This window comes from Perca flavescens, chromosome 18 (genome assembly GCF_004354835.1).
Source record: "Perca flavescens isolate YP-PL-M2 chromosome 18, PFLA_1.0, whole genome shotgun sequence".
Lineage (NCBI taxonomy): Eukaryota > Metazoa > Chordata > Actinopteri > Perciformes > Percidae > Perca > Perca flavescens.
The window spans coordinates 24,591,618-24,606,601 of record NC_041348.1 but is presented as its reverse complement, the minus strand read 5'-3'; positions in this window follow the sequence as shown (position 1 = coordinate 24,606,601).

Below are 14,984 nucleotides of genomic sequence, written 5' to 3'. Positions count from 1 at the left end.
TACATTTGTCAACACTAACTGCAACAACAAAAGCAATACGGGACTACTCCTTTTTTTTAAACCAGATGAACATTCCCCTGAGATTTGTACTGTGTTTTTATGTCACTGTCTAGATGTGCACCTGAAAACCAAACCAATCACATGCACTTCTGATTTTAAATAATGTACTTTCAAAGACAAGCACATTACATCGACTTCACTCTCCACCCCACAAAGATAAACACTTTATGTCGCAGCACAAAATGTACCATTGCACTTCTACATCATCATGTCAATTTGGTTTCTGCTAAATGCAGCTCTCCCATCGTCTATGTACCGGGGCCGTGCAAGCTGTGATGCCACGGTGACGTGCATCTCTAGGTTCACCAGTGCTACGGATCAGATGCAATATCCTTAGAGGAAAAAAATCAAAAAAAGCAAGAATGCTTTGTTGCAATTAGAGTAATATAGAACATAATGCACCATTTATAAGCTCTAGTACCTGGAACTACTTTCTCCAGATTCAACTCCCCCTCTACACCTGCTCTCTCCCAGGAGGCAGCATGACTGTGTGTGTGTGTGTGTGTGTGTGTGTGTGTGTGTGTGTGTGTGTGTGTGTGTGTGTGTGTGTGTGTGTGCCCGACAGAACATATTTACCCTTGCAATTTTCTCTGAAGAAATAATTAAAGTTCTTCCCAGTCATGAACCTACGCCACACCTGGCGAGATAATCATAATGATTCAGCAGAAATTACGATGCGCTCATCTCTCACCTCTTAAAATCCACTTTTGGTGATTACATTTTGTGGCCTTCTTCAGAAGCTCATTTGAGATTACCAGGTAATGGACTACAGTCTTTACATTCTGGCCAAATCTACGAGTGCGCCGCAGGTTGCAAGGTGCAAATTGAGCCAGGAGATGTGCCTAGGGCTTCTCCCATCTTTGGGGACCTGAAGGAGCAATTTGCCTCCACAATTGGCCTTCTAAACCTCAGGTGTCATGATGGCACATAACGAATGAACATTACTGAAATTTGGACCTAGTCCCATTATCAATCTCGCCACTTCACTGCTGTGGCACAAAAATACCTGTCGGCAGAAATGATTGATGAAATAATTTTTGTACCCAAGGTGTATTATTACTACACTGATCCTCCTTGACAAACTTTTACCCCCAACGATGGCGCATATATATATATATATATATATATATATATATATATATATATATATATATATTTTTTTTTTTTTTTTTATTTATATTTATACACATATATACACACACACACAACTTGCCGTTTAGTTTCATTTTCAAACGCGACACAAACGTTGTTGCAAACGTTGTTGCGACACAAACACAAAATTGTTTAATTAACCACCACCCCAACCTGCCTCCTTCCACGGAAATTGGCGCTCCTATACTTCATCACCTTACCTAAGAGAGCGCCGCCACTATAAAAGTAAAGATGAGTCGTAATTGCTGCTTGAACAAACAACTTATTTGGATGTTTTTTGGGGGAGGACATTATCAAAAGTAAACGCAGAAAGTAGCTCCATGGAACGGCCATTACAGATAACTTTAGCTAGTACCTTCTGATGGGAATATTGATGTGAAATTGCATGATAGCAGTAACTACATAATAGACAGTGTTGATGTGCATTGCAATAGATGATGGTGGGAGGACTAAGCTATTTTGGTGCGGAAACAGCTGGCACAGAGAAAGGAGAAGTCCTCCGTGCCCAGGGAGAGATGGATCCATCAGTAAGAGGAACACAGAAGGTTATGCCCCCCTTCAAAACTCATAACCCCAAAGAGCTGCCCTCCATTTCACTGCTGGCTACATTTTCTTGTGACGAAGATGTCAGATAAACAGCATAGCTTATATAGGACAGTAAAATCCCAGGACTGACCCACTATTACACATCCTAAATGTAAGTACCAATCTCTTATTTGGCCCTAACAGCATCCTGCAAACAAACAATCTGTCAATAAGTTCATAAACAAACTTGTCCATCACTGATTTACAAACGTTAAGCATCAAAACAAGGACTCAAAAACTGCCTGACCTCCAGGCAGGAAGGGTCTGGCCAGAGTTCAGAGGTTCATGCTGACCTCTGAAGGCATGGGACATGGCAGGCATCACATGCTGTCAGCTTTATAGAAGTGAGAGTGGGAAGTGGTTGCTCTTATTGTGGCAACCTGGCACATGAGGTGACACGGAGGGCACTGCTTTGCATTTTGGGTAGCCGGTTTCACATGCTGACCCATAGAGCTGGGCCATATATCGATATATCGATATCGTGATATGAGACTAGATATTGTCTTAGATTTTGGATATCGTAATATGGCATAAGTGTTGTTTTTTCCTGGTTTTAAAGGTTGCATTACAGTAAAGTGATGTCATTTTCTGAACTTACCACACTATTCTAGCTGTTCTATTATTTGCCTTTACCCACTTAGTCATTATATCCACATTAATGATGATTATTTATCAAAAATCTCATTGTGTAAATATTTTGTGAAAGCACCAATAGTCAACACTACAATACTGTTGCGGTATTGATAGACATATTTGGTCAAAAATATCGTGATATTTTATTTTCTCCATATCACCCAGCCCTACTGACCCAGTGTGGGAAAGTGTTTACTTCTTGTAATTTAATCGTCGCAGGGATGAGCCAGGGGCAAAATTTATTTAACTGGTTTTGGTAGACTGGCGGTTTTAGATACAGGGATGTTGTGTGGGCAGAAGATTATAAATGCTTATAGTTCATCACACCTTCATCTCTGTCATGACCCTAATTTAACCAGAAAATGCTAGTTCCACTGTGACCGAAATTCTTGAAACTTTCTACATAAACTAACCGCCCAATTTCCACCAGCTGCGTAACGGCGGCGGAGTCATTAGGTTTCCATTAAAGTCTGTGTGTGTATTTCCACTGACTGCATAACGGCTGCGTTCCGACTGCGTCCCAGCTCCGGCGGTCCGCAGCCCTCTGGAGCAGATACGCAGAGCTTCTATTTTTGCCGGACGCCGGAGAGCTTCGCAGCAGTGGCAGATAGTGCGGGACAGGAAGTCGAGCACAGAAACAAAATAAAACATCCAGTTCATTTTGAAAATGAAATACACCGTGCTCACGGCGGATCATATTTCCCTGCACTACACCTTGAAAACACGGCACAGAGTTGTTTCCCCTCTACTCCTCTGGATGGAAACAAACGGTTGTTGGTTTTGTGGTTCTATTCTATCTGAATTCGCGATTTGTGGGTCCTTGTGACTTCAGCTGTCAGTCATGGCCGCAGCCGTGCCGCAACAAATCCGGACCTGGTGGGTATTGACGGACGGCAACCAGTGGAAATCCAGAGAGTTATAGAATCATATATACCTTAGCTCAGTATCTGTTCCATAGTTTCTGGCTTAAATGACCTTTTTGGGCAGGTTTTATCTGCTTGCATGCAACCTTGATCTTCCTCTCTGACTGTTTCTGTGTCAAGACTAAAGGCTGAAGATGATCAGGCTTTTCATTTGAGGATCTCAAGCTGACAATAGTCACTATCATCTTTTAAATCGGTTTTATTATGAAAATTGTATTTGTTCTTTGGCTGTTATTCATTTACTCTCTGTGTCTTGGCTGTGATTTATTGAGCTGGGTTTAATTTGAATGGCCAGAAGAATTTTTTAAAACCATTATTTTATTGTTTTCATTTATTTTGATAAATATTATTACAATTGAATTATGGTGTGTAGTTAGGAGACAGAGTTGACTACAGCCAGATGTGCACAGTGCAAAGCATCAGTAGAGAAGCAGGTGATGGTCAGGCCAAAATTATGCACTTTGGTGAAGGATAGTCTCCATAGAAACCAGTCAAGAGGGAAACAGTTACTTACTTACAGCTGTAGGCTGGTAGTGGAGGTACTATATACACTTTATGAACGAAAAGAGCAGTAAAGGATGAAGTGATTAGTGGGGAAAGAAAGAATAAACAAAGAAAGAAAGGGGGAATTACTCTGATCAGAGGAGTCGAGGTCAGACGATGCTGAGATTTACGTCTTCAGATTTACAGCTAGTTCGTGGATCTACAGTATCTATCTATCTATCTATCTATCTATCAATCAATCATTTGTATTGTACTCATCCATGTGCTATTAAGCGTAAGTAAGCCACACAACGATTTTTCAAGAGAGATAAAAGAGTGGAATTAATAACGCAGATGTCGAAGGCTAAACATTCTAAGTGGCTTATATTTCTTATAAATAAGAGGCAAAGTCTGGTCTGCTGGCCACTGAGCAGCTCCACTGAAGCAGTTGGGGTTAAGGGCCTTGCTCAAGGGAAACCTCTGTGGAGCTAATGAGGAAGGTGCAAGCAATGCGTACACTCATATTTATCCTGCCGGTCCAGGGGATTGAACCGATGACCTTCTGGTCACAAGCTCGCTTCTCTAACATTTAGTCCCTTGGCTCTTTGGCGGCTGGTTTCCTTAACAGGCTGCAGATATTATTTATTGAGGGAGCACCGTGCCTGGCATTCTCTCCTGGTACACATCATGTGGGAGTAATGCTGCTCTTCTAAAAAAATTTAATTAAAATCATCCTGGATGGAAGAAAAAAAAGCTAGTAACCACACAGCCCACGCCATTATTCAACTTTGAGTTTTTAAAAATACTGTTTTATTCCGTAGGTTATTTATATATATAAGCTTGGGTACATTTTTTAGATGATTCCAGCTTGACGTTAAATGAGCAGAGAATAAAAATGTTTGTGAGTTTATTTTTTTCTGCCTTTCGTTCTTTGGGTGCATGTTCAAAATATATATACCCACACAAAATAAAACCATAACCCATCATTTCTTCTCCAGTGAAGCCACATCTGTCCAACATATTAATTTCTTTTCCAATGAAAGATTCAATAAGAGTTAGTTATTAAATCTCATTACAAAATCATGTCAATGTCCGCTCGGTTCAAATAAGATTCAACTCAATCAATATTGTGTTTCCTCCCAGCAAAGTTAAAAGCCATATAACACTTTGGTCTAGTTTCACTTTGCACATGAATCACACAATCCTGTGAGTGAGTGTGAAACTCAAGATGATTTTATTTAGTTTCACGAGTTGTTGCTCCTTGACAGATTAAAAGCCTATTGGCCACAGTTTATTCGGTTTCATACTCGGGTCAACACAAGAGACAAGTCAGCATGTTCAGACACAGGCATTATATTACATTATTAGCTTATTCTATTCTGTTTGTGCCCTGAAGACACAAAGTGTGCAGTGTAGTCACTGGTGCACTTTGTACTACAAAGGCCCTGAACATAAGCAAGACTTGGACTGAAGACTCGCCAAGAATACCTATTGCCAGACCAACGAGGATGTCAGGAAATGCCCACCATCATATATTCACCCTAAATAGTAAAATAGTAAGTTTTAGTGATTTCTTGGGTGAAGCATTCATATTCGCTTAAGGTTGGCTGAGAAGGTTTGAATCCCTCAGCCTTCCTCCTAAAGCGCGTATCTTGGTCAAATAAAATGGGGCTGCTGGTTCATGAGTCAAAAACATGAATAAAAAAAATGTCATCCTCATGAAAAGAATATAAAGGAGACAGAAAGACAGTTGCAGATATAAGGGAGTGATGAAAAAGCCCCCGCATCCAGTTGCACTATTGTTGCACTAACTATATTATTCTAGCCTGGCCACTTGGGGGCAGCAGAAACAAGCCTTACAGTTATGAAGTAGCATCATCATTAATTTGAAATTGTGTTTCTGGCCATCTGGCAAATGCAAGTTAAATATTCACTTCTTTTTTTTTTTTAGATTATTTTTTGGCCATTTTTAGGCCTTTATTGACAGGACAGCTGAAGAAATGAAAGGAAAGAGAGAGGGGGGAAGGACCTGCAGCAAAGGGCCGCAGGTCGGAGGAGTAAACCTCTATATATGGGCACCCACTCTACCAACTGAGCTATCCGGGCACCCATATTCACTTTATTTTAGCTCCGTTTTTGGTTTCTACCAACTCTTAAATGCTCACCACCAGCTAGTCTAATTGGATCCGTCTTCTGTTTGTTGCTGAGCAGGTACAGTTGGTTTTCAGAGCTTTCTCGTAGAAAACGGCTGAAAACAACACTACGAGAGCGGCAAGAGTCAACCAAAACTGTTAAGATGCAGGCTGGACAGCTAAAAGCATTTCTCTCTTGGTGCCTGAGCTTTTATGTAAAGCAGAATTAAAAAGGACAAAATAAGTTATATATTCTTTTACCAATTATTGGTGTTGATTTTATTTTTACACGTAGACAAAATTTAATTGTTTCCAATTATTCTTGTCGACAACATTTCTGTGTATCTGCTTTTGTAGGCGCTTCATGAAAAAGGGTCATTAATGCAATTATGTCATAATGCCAGATTTAAAATCTGCTGATCTCTTTAGCATTAAGCATCAAAGTTTAAGTGTGACAACTTATTATTTGTACACTTAAAAGACTACATATATAGAATTATGTTTACACCGAGATGTAAAATTTGATGCTGCTTTTATTAATAAAAAAAAAAAAAAAAAGGCACTTATCAGTTCCCTTTTGTTCGGTTATCTTCTCAAAAGTTTATCACAAATATAAATTAATGTTAAACTGAAACAAGTCAATGAGAAGAGGTGATTTCCATTTTTACTGTTTGACTGATTATCTATAATAGGCATCCATTAAGCTGTAGGTGTTTATAGTTAGAATTCAGAACAACAAATAAACAAACTCATCGTGAGTATTTAAAAGTCAAATATTATTAAAAGAATATTTATTTTTACCCTTAAATATGCATCATGGCCGTGGTGCATGGTCTGACTGTCTTGTCATAGAAAAGTTAATGCTCATTATTGTTTTGAACATGCTTTGTTTCACTTCCTTTATATTTGGTTTTTACTGGCCCAGTCCCATGCAAAAAGTATCCTGCATAGCTTGTAAACTGTTAGGATATTTCTCCTTGAGCCTAAATGTTTTCATGTAGAATGACAGTGCGCCCTAGTGGGCAGTTTTCTCACTCACACTAAATTCTGACCATAACCAAGAGAGGTAATATCTCCAAGTCTTGGGGGGGTGGCAGTAGCTCAGTCTGTAGGGAGTTGTGAGTAGACTGTTCAGCTGTCGCAGCCCACTCACCTGACATCTCTCCATTAGAGCATGTAAAAGGACCTGAACGTGTGTGTGTGTGTGTGTGTGTGTGTGTGTGTGTGTGTGTGTGTGTGTGTGTGTGTGTGTGTGTGTGTGTGTGTATACACTGTATTTCAGGCTTGTGTGTAATAACAACAGAGTGTAAATTGTTATTTCTCCATTGGGGATCAATAAAGAGTATAAATTAAATTAAAATTGTCTGATAATTATTCAGCCACTATTATCCACATCCACTGTTACAAAACACCCATTAACATGAGTTATAAACTGCACTAATTGACTCAGAACAGGTTAAAGTTTGATATACCTAGTATATTTGTTTTTTGATACCACCTTTTGTAGGAATACTGGAGATCGGTACTCGTTTTTGAAAGATTTGACATGGCTCTATGCACATTTACATGCCCAAAACTTGGTGGAAGAGTTTCTTTGACAGCTTTTACACTGATGGTAAATTATATATTTCTGTCTGTGTTAGCAACTCTTTAAGGCAGGGTGACTTTCTGACATTTTCTTTACCGCTTGGGAAACATTACGTTTTATGTACCTTATAAACACAGAAATTAACCAAACCACCTAACCTAATTTCAAGCTTTGATACGGAGGCTATGAAGTTTATTGTGGTGGTTCAAATTTGCTAAGAAAACCTACACTATACTTTTATTTCATTTCACCACGGAAGTATGAGTAAGCACATTGTGAGCAATGTATAATCCAAAGCAAAATTCCTTGTATGTGTCCTCATACCTGGCAAATAAAGCGGATTCTGAAGCATGCAGGACGTTTGCGAACACCTTTTAGATGATAAACTTTTACTAGTAAGTCACCTAAGTGGTGGAATATCTCCCTGATAATAAAGAAACTTTTGTCATATAAACATAATTTAAGGGAAGTGTGGTTTAGTATGGTTCTAGACCTCTGAATCTCTGCCTGTATTTTTTCTGCATGCCCATGTGGTAAGCGGACATCTATATTGTGTAACAAGGCACACACACAGACACACACTAGATGTTGATACAAAGGGAGGAGTTCAGTGAACTGTAAAAACACTAATGGGATCCCTGACAATATAATTAACTAATGAGGCTGATGGAAAAGACAGCTCTCCGTCACCAGACACCCACACTTCCTCCCCCTCTCTGGATTCTCGGTCCTCACATCTGCTGCTGCACTCAACAATCCACTTAAATAGAGATTCATTACTTCATCACGTATTCTGACATATTCTTTAAAATGTTTTCTTTCTAAAAACACACAATTAGGCATTCAAAAAATAGAAAATCAATCAATTTAATTTTGACTACCTGGACTGGCATCCTCTGTCTGGTGGATTTGATTGTCAGTTCATTTTGGCTCTTGGCAGTGTCGTTAATAACTGGTCTGTTTGCAACCTTTTAAATTATATATGTGGGTTAGGGTTATAGTTTCCGTTGACTTCGGACTAGTTGACTTCTTCAAATGTCTCGTTGTGTCCGACATTCCAAACCCCAAATATATTCAGTTTACGATGATATAAAAACAGACAAGCAGCAAAACATCACATTTCAGAAGCTGAAACCAGAGGATGTTTGGCATTTTTGCTTGAAAAATGTTAAAAACATTTGATCAAAATAGTTGGCAATTATTTTTTGAGCCATAACACCAAATGGACCTCTGATTATATTAAAGTCTGATGTTTGCTGCAGTGCATACGTCCCAGAGCACTCATTTAAATACTGCAAACCTCCCAACTGGTTTGGATCTATTGAAATACATGTATATCCTTTGGATTTCTTTCTTGGTTACACTTTCAGCACCTGACCAGCTGCTCTGATCTGTTTGATTTGCTGCTTTTGCCATCTGCCAGTTCCGATTACAACCTGCACTCAGTGGGATGACTGAGACTTAAACTGCAGGTGTACAAGTTAAGTGAAAAACCTATTAAAAATGTTCTTTGGCTGATTAAAAATAGATTAATTCAGGAGAGACTCGCGTGTCTTGTTTACTTTTTAATTCAGACCAAGTATGAAAGAGTCTCTACAAATGGCTTCTGTGAAAAACACTTTCTAGCTGACACTGGTTAATCCATCTACATGACATGTTAAATGAAGGGACTATGGGTTTGCTGATTGGCTAACGTTGCGGCTGGTTAACGGTTAACCTTTCTTCATGCTTGATTTCATGGTTAGTGCAACAGTACACTAAGGAGGTCAGAAATGTGTGATTGTTGAGTCGTCACCGTGGCTGTGGCCACTACAGAAACATCACTGTTACATTGTGTTGAAGTGTCGCTGACTGACTGCAGTCACTGATTTATTGCTGAGCCACAAAAAGGCCTCCTTTGTGTCCCAGTATAAAAGCCAGGAATGTTGGACGCTCCATTAATTAGGCGGTTTGTTGTGCTTTTGGTTTGGGACACTGGTAATGATTAAGCAACTCTGTGTGGTAAAACTGTGATAATACTCCATTACAAGTAAAATTCCATGCATTCAAAATAATATATTGCTGGATTATTATTACTACTGGTGCATAAGATTTTAAGCATTTTAATGTTGAAACAGAGTTAAATGGAATAGAGCTGCAAAGATGTATCGATTCATCGATTAGTTGTCAACTATTAAATTGCCAACTATTTTGATAATCGATTCATTGTTTCATGAAAGAAAAAAAAAGAAAAAAAGTGATTTCAGCTTTGTCAGTGTGAATATTTTCTAGTTTCCTCTCTCCTCTATGACAGTGCACTTAACATCTTCAAGTTGTGGAGAAAACAAGACATTTGAGGACATCATCTTGGGTTTTTGATATTATGTCATATTTTATGAACTGATCCAATATTTTAAGTGTAAAATCAACTCTAGCTTCCTTAAGACAATGAAAAAGATGTGGCGGAAATTTGTATAGACCATTTTCCAACAGTAGGGGTCGGTACAGGCATGTGTAGCTAGTACTGTGGCTGCATGTTGACAGTGCTTTCCATCCCCACATTAGTGTCATGTCTACACATCATTCTCCTCCTCTGTCTGATGATGAGCAGTAGTACCGACATCCCTGCCTTCATCTGCCTAGTCTTCCACAATCAAGGCAAGAGCTACAATGGTTGTTGATAGAGAGCACGTATACAAAACCAATGCATAAGAACATCTGTTTCACCATGAAGTTATGGTTAAAAAAAAGAAGAAAAAAAACACTTTGCATGATACTGCAGACAAATATCTTCTTGGCCCTTTTCTCAGTGGTCATTTCTACTGTATTTAAAAAAAGTTAGACGTGCTTTTCAGTGTGTTACACAAACGCACACACTGATGGCAGCCATGAGGAGTTGTTGTCAGGAGTGATTTGGGGTTCATCGTCTTGCTCTGTGACACTTTGACTTGTGGATTGGAGCCAGGAATCAAACCGCTAACCCTCTCCACTTCCTGAGCCATTATTACGTCATAAAAATATTATCTTATTCACCTACTCTTCCAGTTTAAAGCATTACTGTGTGTTAGGAGCAGTTACACAAATTGCCTGCCTGTAATGCTGATGGATATCATGGGAGTGTTGACAGTTGTATTATTGTGCTGTTTAATAGTTAATACAAACTTCAAAGCCTGTAAGTTTACTTAAAATATCCCCACCAGACGTATGGTTTTTCCCAAGAAAATTCAATAAGCTACTTAAACATTTAGACATAACTAGCATACTGCGACCACTCTCCCTGACCAGGGGCCTCGTGCGCACGCATCATTGCAATGTGAAACCAAAACTAACCGGATCAAATGTATACAATGCAACAAAAACATGAACCTTGGTTTGGACAAGGGTTAGGGTTAGGGGACACTCAGGTGTGAAAGGGTCCTCAGAGTGCGGGAGTAGTTTTTAAATTTGAAGTTGTAAAAGCTCTAATGTTTAAAAGGTACCAAGTCTGGTAGCTTTGCAATGAAGAAATTAAACATAAATGAAACAACTGGTTAAACAGGTTAAATGATGGCAGGCCGCGGCTGAAAGTTATCCATGCAGGAGATGTGAGACGTGGATAGAATAGATAGAATTCCAGACCAATCTGCGCACCAACTATTTGATTATCTGTACCATTACACTTTAATCAGGTCCTTCCCATCCACCGTCATCTCTTTAATATCTAGTCTTCTTTGTTGACTGTATAGTGCGCTGGTTTTGTGTCATGGGCCATTGTATTTTCTGGTAATGGAGGGGTACTTAAACAGGCTCAGATGCCTCAGGCTATGTTAAAGATTACTACTTCTCTTCTTTTACTTTACATGGTCGTTTTGAATACATGTAACTAATCCATTGTTAAGTCTGCAATTTGCACGAGAGAATCCAATAGCCAAGATGCCTCTTAAAATATCTGCATTTGTAACGGAGAGATAACAAAGCAAACTCATAGATTACAGTAAGTCTCTACATAAGATTACATTCATTTTGTTATCCCAGGTCACGGTTTAAAAATAAACCAGCTCCCCATGAGACAGAAACCTTCCTTCTTGCCTCCTTGTCTCTTTAGGTGTGTGTGTGCGTGTGTGTAGACTGTAAACTTACTGACCCTCCTTGCTGCAGCAGTAGTGCTCATCTCTGCATCGACTCCTTCTGTGGAGAAAATCAATAAGCAAGGATCAAAACAGCCACCGAAGGAAGGAGTATTGTTAACCCTATACATAAAAGGCACAAATCCCCCAACATGGGAACAAAAACACTGGATGGAAGTCCTTTTCCCTGGTAAGTAAAAGTGAATTAGAAACTAAATGGACTATGATAAGTTAATGTATTTTGTTAGGAAAACACTGACAAGTATCTACTTTTTAAATAATCCAGGTCCCAGATATGAAAAAAACAAACGCACAATCAGCACAGGTTTATTAAGGATGCAACTGTCGTTTCAGCACAAAGTATTAGGCTTGGTGTGATTTTATGTTTATATGTACACTGTAGAAGGTCTTATTTTCAAATACGTTCATTAGCATCCAAATGACAATGATGATCACTATACTAAACATAAAAAATGCATGAAACATTGAGAAAGAATGCTACAGAACAGAGACACACACACACACACACACACACACACACACACACACACACACACACACACACACACACACACACACACACACACACAGATGCTTGGCACACATGGGAAACCTCTGATAGGCCTAATGTGAAGACATCAGCCTTTCCCCTTTCCACACATGCCTCTCACCTCTCAGCACTCTCAGCCCTCATCACGAATGAGCCGTCACAGAGTATCTTTGGCTCCATGCCTGCTGGTGTCCATGCTTCGCTCAAGCTCCTTATCAGGTGTCAGATGTGGGTTTGGTGTCACTGACGCCCAGTCCATTTCCCTTCAAACCTTGCTTTTTAAGCTTTAATACGTTGACCAAAAAAAAACTCATCACTCTTAAATGCAGATTATATCATTTCTTTAAATCTTTTATTCATTAGTTTAGTATTTTTAAGTTCAGAGGAGGCCCAATTGTAATGTGCAAATAAAAACAAAATAACACTACATAGCTAAGCTAAACATAAAAGCTTTTCCACCTTTAATTGATAGGACAGCTAAGTGAAAAAGGGGAGAGAGAGGGGGAAAAACACCACAGGTCAGATTCGAACCCTTGATCTCTGCGTCGAGGTATAAACCTCTCAGTATATGTGCGCCTGCTCTACCCACTGTCCCAACCCAGCCACAACATAAAATAGTTTTAAGATTTGTTTGGATGATAGTGGAGCAGGACCAATTCTATTCTCGAAGAATTCATGAACACATCTACCACATAATTACATCTATCTATCTATAGAATACTGACCAACTATATCAGTCGATAGTTGTCGGTCTGAAGTTTGGTTGCAAATGTAACGTTTGTGGTTTACGTTTGAGGCAATGTTCACACTATGGATACAATTGTATCACTGTTCTAAAAAGGTAGAATAGGTAGTGAGTATGGCTTTACGGTTTGTAAACACACCGTTCAAAGAGAGAGCATGGTCAGCGGTTGTCGAGCGAGCTAGAGAGTGAATGAAGACAGGGAGCACCGTACAAAGCAGTGAATCAGAGGAATGGAAGGCTCTTCTTATATTGTTTCACACCAAATAAACCCCACCTCCGCGAGAAGGTGCGGCATTGTCAGATTATGAGTGAATGCAGAGCTTCATTCTGTGCGTTTCTGTGGGTTTGTGTCAGTAAAACATTTCCTACATTTTGTTACATAATGCTGCACATTGGGTCAATGACAATAAAATCGAAAAACTTGTGCGTTGATATACGACGCTGAGGGGCAAGGCAGCAACATAAAGTTAGATTGATCTATGTGTGAAGACAGCAATCACATCACTGAACTAAACAAATGATTATGATTTTTAGGCTTTGCTTGTGAAGCCAATGCTAATATAGCTGAGCTGAAAACTTTCCATACTGAGCTGTCTGCAGAGTTTGGAAAGTCCCAAAGCCAACCGTGGGAATATGGGACATGAAAGCTTGTGTCTCAACACCGGGATAAGTGAATGAACAGTTTAAATGCAACGTTGTCTCCTCAGCAATACTGGCAATTAGCTAGTGATCAGTGGGCAGGAAAGGCAGCAGACAGTGTGTGAATGTCATCCGAGAGCTGGGCTACAACATAGTGGTCTCAACAGAATAAGGATCAAGAGCTAATGGTGTCACACGCTAAGCTGGGGCTATTTTTAACTATACATTTTTTGGGGCATTTTAGGCCTATATTACACAGGACAGCTGAAGACTTGAAAAGGAGGAAAGAGGGGGAACGACATGCAGGAAAAGGCCACAGGTCGGGGTCGAACGTGCAGCTGCGGTGTCGCGGAGTAAACCTCTATATATGGGCATGCGCTAGGGCTGGGCGATAAATCGATTATATATTGATATCGTGATACAAGATTAGATATCGTCTACAGTAAAGTACAGTAAAGTGATGTCATGTTCTGAACTTACCAGACTGTTCTGTTTTATTATTTGCCTTTCACTCACTTAGTCATATATCCATGTTATTGATGAGTATTTGTCAAAAATCATATTGTGTGAAAGCACCAATAGTCAACCATACAGTATAGATATCGAGGTGTTTGGTCCAAAATATCGTGTTATTTGGTTTTCTCCATATCGCCCAGCTCTAGCGTGCGCTCTACCAGGTGAGCTGAAAAGTAACAAACATTTGGTCAAGCACACTGACATTTCTGATTATGGGCTGGTTTCAAAAGGTCAGGTTTGAGTTACACACACACACACACACATGCATACGCACGGCTGGGAATATTGTCATCATTGGGTGGAATTTTCTCCCTTTGATGTTTCTCCAAGGGTGACTATTTATACAGCCACCACTTGTTGTCTGGAAAGTGCAAGGCTTTGCTGCTCCGCCGATCCCCACTGTACACAAGCATATAAACACGGCCCGGACTCCCAACACTACCCTCCTTATCGACAGGAACCCAAAGTTCCTCCAGTGGAAATGTCTTTGTTCCCCCCGGGCTGCCACACAATGAGTGCAGCTCTCTGGAGTCGGCTGAAGGCACTGTAAGCGAAGGCCTTCACTCATTCCACACATAGCACAGCGAAGGAGCTGACCTTGGCGAGAAGCTATTAAAATTGTTCTGCACCGAACACGCATATGAACAGTCACCTTGGCACACAAAAACACACTCTTGCATTCAGCAAAACATGTTTCAGTAACAGCTTGTAGCTTAAAAATAAAAGGAAGGTGGGAAGGTAGACAAATTACTGCAATGAAGACAGAGGTACATTTTCTATTTATCGTCCATCTAAAGTAGGGTTGGGCATCGTTTTGATTTTAACAATTCTGATTCCAATTCTTCATTTTGATTCCGGTTCTTATCAATTCTCGATTCCGATTCTTTGAAGGG